This window comes from Anomaloglossus baeobatrachus, chromosome 2 (genome assembly GCF_048569485.1).
Source record: "Anomaloglossus baeobatrachus isolate aAnoBae1 chromosome 2, aAnoBae1.hap1, whole genome shotgun sequence".
In the NCBI taxonomy this organism is placed as follows: Eukaryota; Metazoa; Chordata; class Amphibia; order Anura; family Aromobatidae; genus Anomaloglossus; species Anomaloglossus baeobatrachus.
In genome coordinates, this window is record NC_134354.1 from 582,425,892 (window position 1) to 582,432,167 (window position 6,276).

General features: G+C 40.3%; 1 long non-coding RNA gene across 1 annotated transcript; it reads right to left on the minus strand.

Moving 5' to 3' along the window:
* Window positions 1-4,530: 4,530 nt before the first annotated feature.
* Window positions 4,531-5,918, minus strand: LOC142290405 (uncharacterized). The gene is made up of 3 exons (XR_012750298.1): window positions 5,845-5,918; window positions 4,885-4,932; window positions 4,531-4,611 (listed from the first exon to the last, which is right to left on the minus strand). It is a non-coding gene; the product is annotated as an uncharacterized LOC142290405 (long non-coding RNA).
* Window positions 5,919-6,276: the final 358 nt, after the last annotated feature.

Below are 6,276 nucleotides of genomic sequence, written 5' to 3' on the forward strand. Positions count from 1 at the left end.
GGAAGTCACGTGTTCATGTCACGTGACTTCCGGTATCGGCCGGTGAGTAAATTTTTACCGCTGATGCCGTTATAATGGCGATGTCACATATTGACAGCACCATTTAAGGGGTTAAATGGCACGAGCAGATAACGATTTTGCTCATGCCTAACAGGCACACATCTCAGCTGTGAAAATCAGCTGAGATGTGTGCCGATCGCTGCATGCTGCCGGTGGCAGACCACGGGCAGTAACATTATGACCGCTAGTATGTAATATTACTGTTGGCGGTCGTTAAGGGGTTAAGCACGGTTATGACCAACTGTGCATCCTATGCTCTCTATACTTTCTCTAATAAAGCCCTAGTAAAAAAATGAGAACTCTTGCAATATACTTTTACCACCACAATTTTTCTTACCTTTTATATTACCAGCCAGTCATCTACTCTAGTCCCTAACTGACTTTGTAAAAGGACAAGGGCACACGATGTGTATTTGATGAGGGTTTTTTTTATCTCGGTATTTGTATGTCAGGAGATGAAGAATCATAGGAAAAGTATAATAGAAACACGTCACTGCTTCAGTATTTTTTACCTACTCCTGGTTTTGGCTTACAAATTCTGAGATAAAAAAAAAGTTGCCAAACGGTTAACATGTGCACGGGGCCTAAGAAAGCAATTGGCAATTGATATACAATAGTACATCAATGGTTTTTATACCATTCTATTTAAAAAAATTATTTGTAACAAATGGGATGAGCTCATGAAGGCAACAAGTCTCTGCATTAAACCATATGCATTCACTTACAAGAAATCAGGAATGCAATGAAACATATTTTGATGGAAAACTAACATTTTTCTGCTTATCATCATAATATCTGTTTAAACATTGAATGCAAATCATTTTGTTACTTTAATGAATAGTTTCAACATTCCTTGACATAATTCTATATCTTTAATGGATTAATCTGTCATTTATTCAAATTCTAAATGGAAGCTGTTGTTTTGAGAAAGTATGTTTTCTTACAAGAAACATATATTAGTAATAAAAAAGGAAGAAACAAAAAATAATAGCTATATTACGCAAATATGCCAAGCAACAGCTTTCATTTCCACAGCAAACACTGACAACTCTGTTCTAGATGACTATGTACAAGTGCATCTCAATAATTTAGAATATCATCAAAAAGTTAATGTATGTCAGTAATTCAGTACAAAAAGTGAAACGCATATATTATATAGAGTCTTTACAAACAGAGTGATCTATTTGAAATGTTTATTTCTGTTAATGTTGATGAGTGTGGCTTACAACCAATGAAAAGCATGTGCAGTAAATACATTCAATTCTTTGTCAAGGCTCATTTTGCATCAATGTAGTGTGGCATGGAGGCGATCAGCCTGTGGCACTGCTGAGGTGTTATGGAAGCACAGGTTGCTTTGATAGCAGCCTTCAGCTTGTCTGTATTGTTGCTTCTGGTGTCTCTCATCTTCGTCTTGACAATACCCCATAGATTCTCTATGTGGTTTAGGTCAGGCGAGTTTGCTGGCCAATAAAGCAAAGTGATATGGTTATTAAACCAGGTATTGGTACTCTTGGCAGTGTGGACAGGTGCCAAGTCCTGCTGGAAAATGAAATCTCCACCTCCAAAAAGCTTGTCTGCAGAGGGAAATATGAAGTGCTCTAAAATTTCCTGGTAGATGGCTGCACTGACATTGGTTTTGATAAAACACAGTGGACCTTCAATAGCCAATTATATGCTCATCAAACCATCACTGATTAGGGAAACTTCACACTAGACATCAAGCAGCTTGGATTGTGGCCTCTCCACTCTTCTTCCAGACTCTGGGACCTTGATTTCCAAATTAAATCCAAAATTTACTTTCATCAACAACACTTTGAGTCACTGAGCAACAGTCCAGTTCTTTTTTCTCGTTGGCCCAGTTAAGACACTTCTGGCGTTGTCTATTGGTCATGAGTGGGTTGATACAAGGAATGTGACAGTTGTAGCCCATGTCCTCGATACATCTGTGTGGAGTGACTCTTGAAGCACTGATGCAGCAGGAGTCCACTCCATGTGAGTCTGCACCAAATTTTTGAATGGCCTTTTCTTAACAATCCTTTCAAGGTTGTGGTTATCCCGGTTGCTTGTGCACATTTTTTAACACACTTTTTCCTTCCACTAAACCCTCTATTAATATTCTTGGATACTGCACTCTATGAACAGCGAGCTTCTTTAGTAATGACCTTTTTTGGGCTTCCCTCCATGTGGAGTGTGTCAATGACTGCCTTCTCGACATCTGTCAAGTCAGCAGTCTTCCCTATGATTGTGTAGCCAACTGAACCAGACTAAGGGACCATTTTAAATGCTTAGGAAGCCTTTGAAGGTGTTTTGTGATAATTATTCTAATTTTCTGGCATAATGATTTTTGGGTTTTCATTGGCTGTAATTATAATCAATAACATTAACAGAAATAAACAGTTGAAATAGATCATTCTGTTTTTAATGACTCTATATAATATATGCGTTTCATTTTGTGTATTGAATTACTGAAATAAATTAACTTTTTGATGATATCCTACCATATTTTTCGGACTATAAGTCCCATGGCTGCGGGGAAGGGGGGTGCGGTGGTGGTGGAGCAGGTCATTAGAGGCAGGAGCTGTAGCCGCACCTACCGTGACAACGAGGGCCCGCTCATTAGCCTCATTTCATATGCATTGCATCCCAGGGTGGGGGGTGCGCACATACTAAACAGCTAGCCCACGTGATCATCCCTGGCTCCCACAGCCCCGAGTGGCCATATGTGGCTATATTCACTGCCCTCTGTGTATCATCATCAGCGCGGGAGGCAGTGAATAAGTTTACTCACTGGTCACCGTTCCCTGGAGCATCGTTATGACCTCCTGTCTGCCTGCCCGCTTATGTGTGTGGAGAGCGATGCGCACAGAGATGACGTCATTGTTGTACACACGTCTCCACACAGGTCAGCGGTGCTGCTGCTGGCACAGACAGGAAAACGAGCGATGCAGTGTGGAGTGAAGAAAGGTGTGTATAAACGTTTATGTTTTTATGTGTGCCACAGGGGGCTATACCAGGATGGGGACAGATATACAAGGATGGGGATAATATTCAAGGCAGGAGGATCATTACCAGGATGGGGGTATCTTAGTAGAGAATTTGGGGACATTACCCCCATAACAGTGTCAGCAGCAGATCCTCACCCCATAACAGTGTGTCATGACCACATTTTTTGCTTAAAATTTTATTTTCCTCCCCTAAACCCAAGGTGCGTTTTATGGACCGGTGTGTTTTATAGTCTGAAAAATACAGTAATTTATTGAGATGCACTTGTACATTGCAACCAACATGCAGCTATGAATATCCACATGGCATCTACATGCTCACAGATGAAGAGATTTGCAATGTACTTGCTGAATAACTATATCAGTCATTTTGATTTAAAAAAAAAAGCTGCCATTAATCGTTCAAATCAGTTCTAAAATAAAGTATAATGCACATCAACTGCTGTAACAGAAGCACTAGGCAAAGCTCAAGATGACAAGGAGCGGTTCATGAAACAGATAAAGTTGAAGTTGAATATAATAAGATTTTTTTAACGTATTAGCTTCCAAGCATTCCAGCTTCCTACCTGCTAGGGGCAATACGCTCCTTATTGACAGTTCAGACCAGTGTAACTTTTGCGCTGATGTCTGGGATTGTACACGCTGGGATTTTGAGTGAGCTGCAGCATTGAAGACCTGCAGTGGCAGTGAAGCTTGCAAGATCTAAAGAACAAACCAACTTCAAAGTACCAGTTACAAATTCTATAGAAAGAAGCTTGTAAATGCAGCAAATAAAAAGTTGGAAATCTCTCTGATTTTGAGAATGAAGAAAATTTTTATCCTAAGGAAAGGCCATCAATGTAAAAGTAGTGGACAACCTCTTTAAGCATATTGTACTGGTACATAAAGTTAAATCTTTGTATATATATGTAGCCAAGCTTAATATGACAAATAATCTACCATGTTAAAACTTGTTACGGATGAAGAATAGATAATTAAGAGTGATCAGTAAGTGGCATAAAAAGTTACGACTGCTTTTCTCCTCATTTAAACCACAAAAAAGTTAACGCCAAATTAACGCTCACTTGTTTTGCAGAAAAAAAAGCTTTTCATATAGTGAGGCTTACTTAAAAATAAAAAAGTTATGGTTTTACTTCAACAAATGTATAACCAAAAAAACAAGACCTTATATAGTGATGCTAATGTAACGACTGAATGCCGGTCATTATGACTATTAAGATACGATATTATAGCAAATTCCAAGCACACATATGGAAATGACACAAAGGTAATGAAAAAGTGATTTATTAGACTATCTGCAAAAAAGAATCGCCACTACCTAAACAGAGCAAAACCAATGTTTCGGCCGGTGTAGGCCTTTATCAAGGATTTGCCTGTAAGAAATAATAAAGAATATTTACAAACCAAGTGGTGATGTGCTATACAATAATTTACATAAATACAAGTGGTAACATGTACACATACGTGTCATGGAATCATGCATAGGATGAAAAAGAAACGTCAAGGGACTGAAATGAGCATGTGGCGTCTTATTTTCAGCAGTAAGTTGCTATGCGAAAAAAGGAAACAGTAAATGAGCACCTTAAGCATGTTAAAATATCATACAACTAAATCAAGTCAGCATGAATACTGTTAAATCTTATTCTGAGTCAAACCAGGAGGAGGTAGTCATATGAGAATCAAGCAATATAAATCTAGGGAAAGGAATTACATTGGGCAAGTATGCAGACAGCACTTCAAACAATGATTGAGAGGCTACTACCACGATTGCAACTGTATGTGGTACGGAAGAGTCAAATTACATGTGCAAGTAGTTACATACCAATAGCCAGGGAGACGTGGAGAAGAAGTGAGACAGAGGAGAGCTTGCCTGTAGACAAAGACAAAAGGAATGTAAATAAAGGTACCTGGGTGAGCGGACAATAGACAAATGGTCACCAGTACGGACAGTAGTTATACAAATACCTTAAGACAGCCAGGAGTGGGGACAGGGTCCCAGAGGACGTGGGTGTCAGCAGGACAGTGTGGCAGGCGGCAGTGAGCTGTAGTATGTTCTGCGCTTTTAAAAGCAGGTGCCATTTCTGGGTTCACCTAGCGCAGCGTGTGCGACTGCCCGGGTGACATCATTGGTGATGTGGGTGGGCGGGATGGAGCGGTGGCCGGGTGCCGTCTCCATATGTCAGCACGCTAGCTAGTGCGCATGCGTGTGACGCCAATGGGGATACAGGCGGGCTGTAACACCTGCTGTGGATTTGAAAACAGAGAGGGAGTAACGATGCAGGGAGTGGGCGGAGTCACGCAGTCACTTGCAAGGACTTTGTGCAGAGAATAGACATGTATATGTAATCATGCATTTCTAAAAAACTTTGTTATAATTTTGCTATAATTTTAGTCATGCATTCCTAAATAAACTTTGTTATAATTTTGCACCATATATACTCCGTTTCTCCTGTTTTTTCATGTATATGTAATATGAATGCATTTGTGTATGGAAGCGATATATAAATAGAAGGAAGGATACAGGCTGAGATGTATATAGTTATATACAAGTCACCCATATGTTAGCATCTGTGTCCATATAAACTGATATGTGCACATATATGTCTTGTTATTGTTTATGTGTGTGAAATAGAGAGAGGCTGGAAAGGGGGGGGAAAGGGGGAGAAGGGGGGAGAAAAAATGGGGGGGAAAGGGGGAACAGGGGAAAGAAGAGGGGGCATGCCGATAATGCCCTATGTTGTGTGTAGGAAAGACCTGTAAAAAAGGGGATTAGAAGTGCTACCTTGTCAGTGGAGAGTGCCCATGGGGAAAGGTGTGAGATTTTGTTCCGGCATGTCATAAAGGTGGTCATTGTTTCTGTAAGGAGAAATAAGAGTAGATTATAGATAGTACATGCAGGTATACAAATCTGTAAGACTCAGGTTCCTATAGGAGTACATATAGTGAATAAGACATTGAGTGAAAATTAATAATTTGACTCATACTCTCTATTGAGGCCCCATGGTTCGGGGGTTTGTAATGTATGGATCCAATAAGCCTCGCGGTCCCGAAGGATCTGAACCTGGTTCCCTCCCCTCTTGGGTAAGGGGACATGTTCCAGAACTTGGAAACAAAGTTGGGAGATTGAATGACCCCTGGCAGCAAAGTGTGCAGGAATTGGAAGTACCATTTGACCACAGCATATAGTGGATTTGTGCTTGCTGATGCGGTCCCG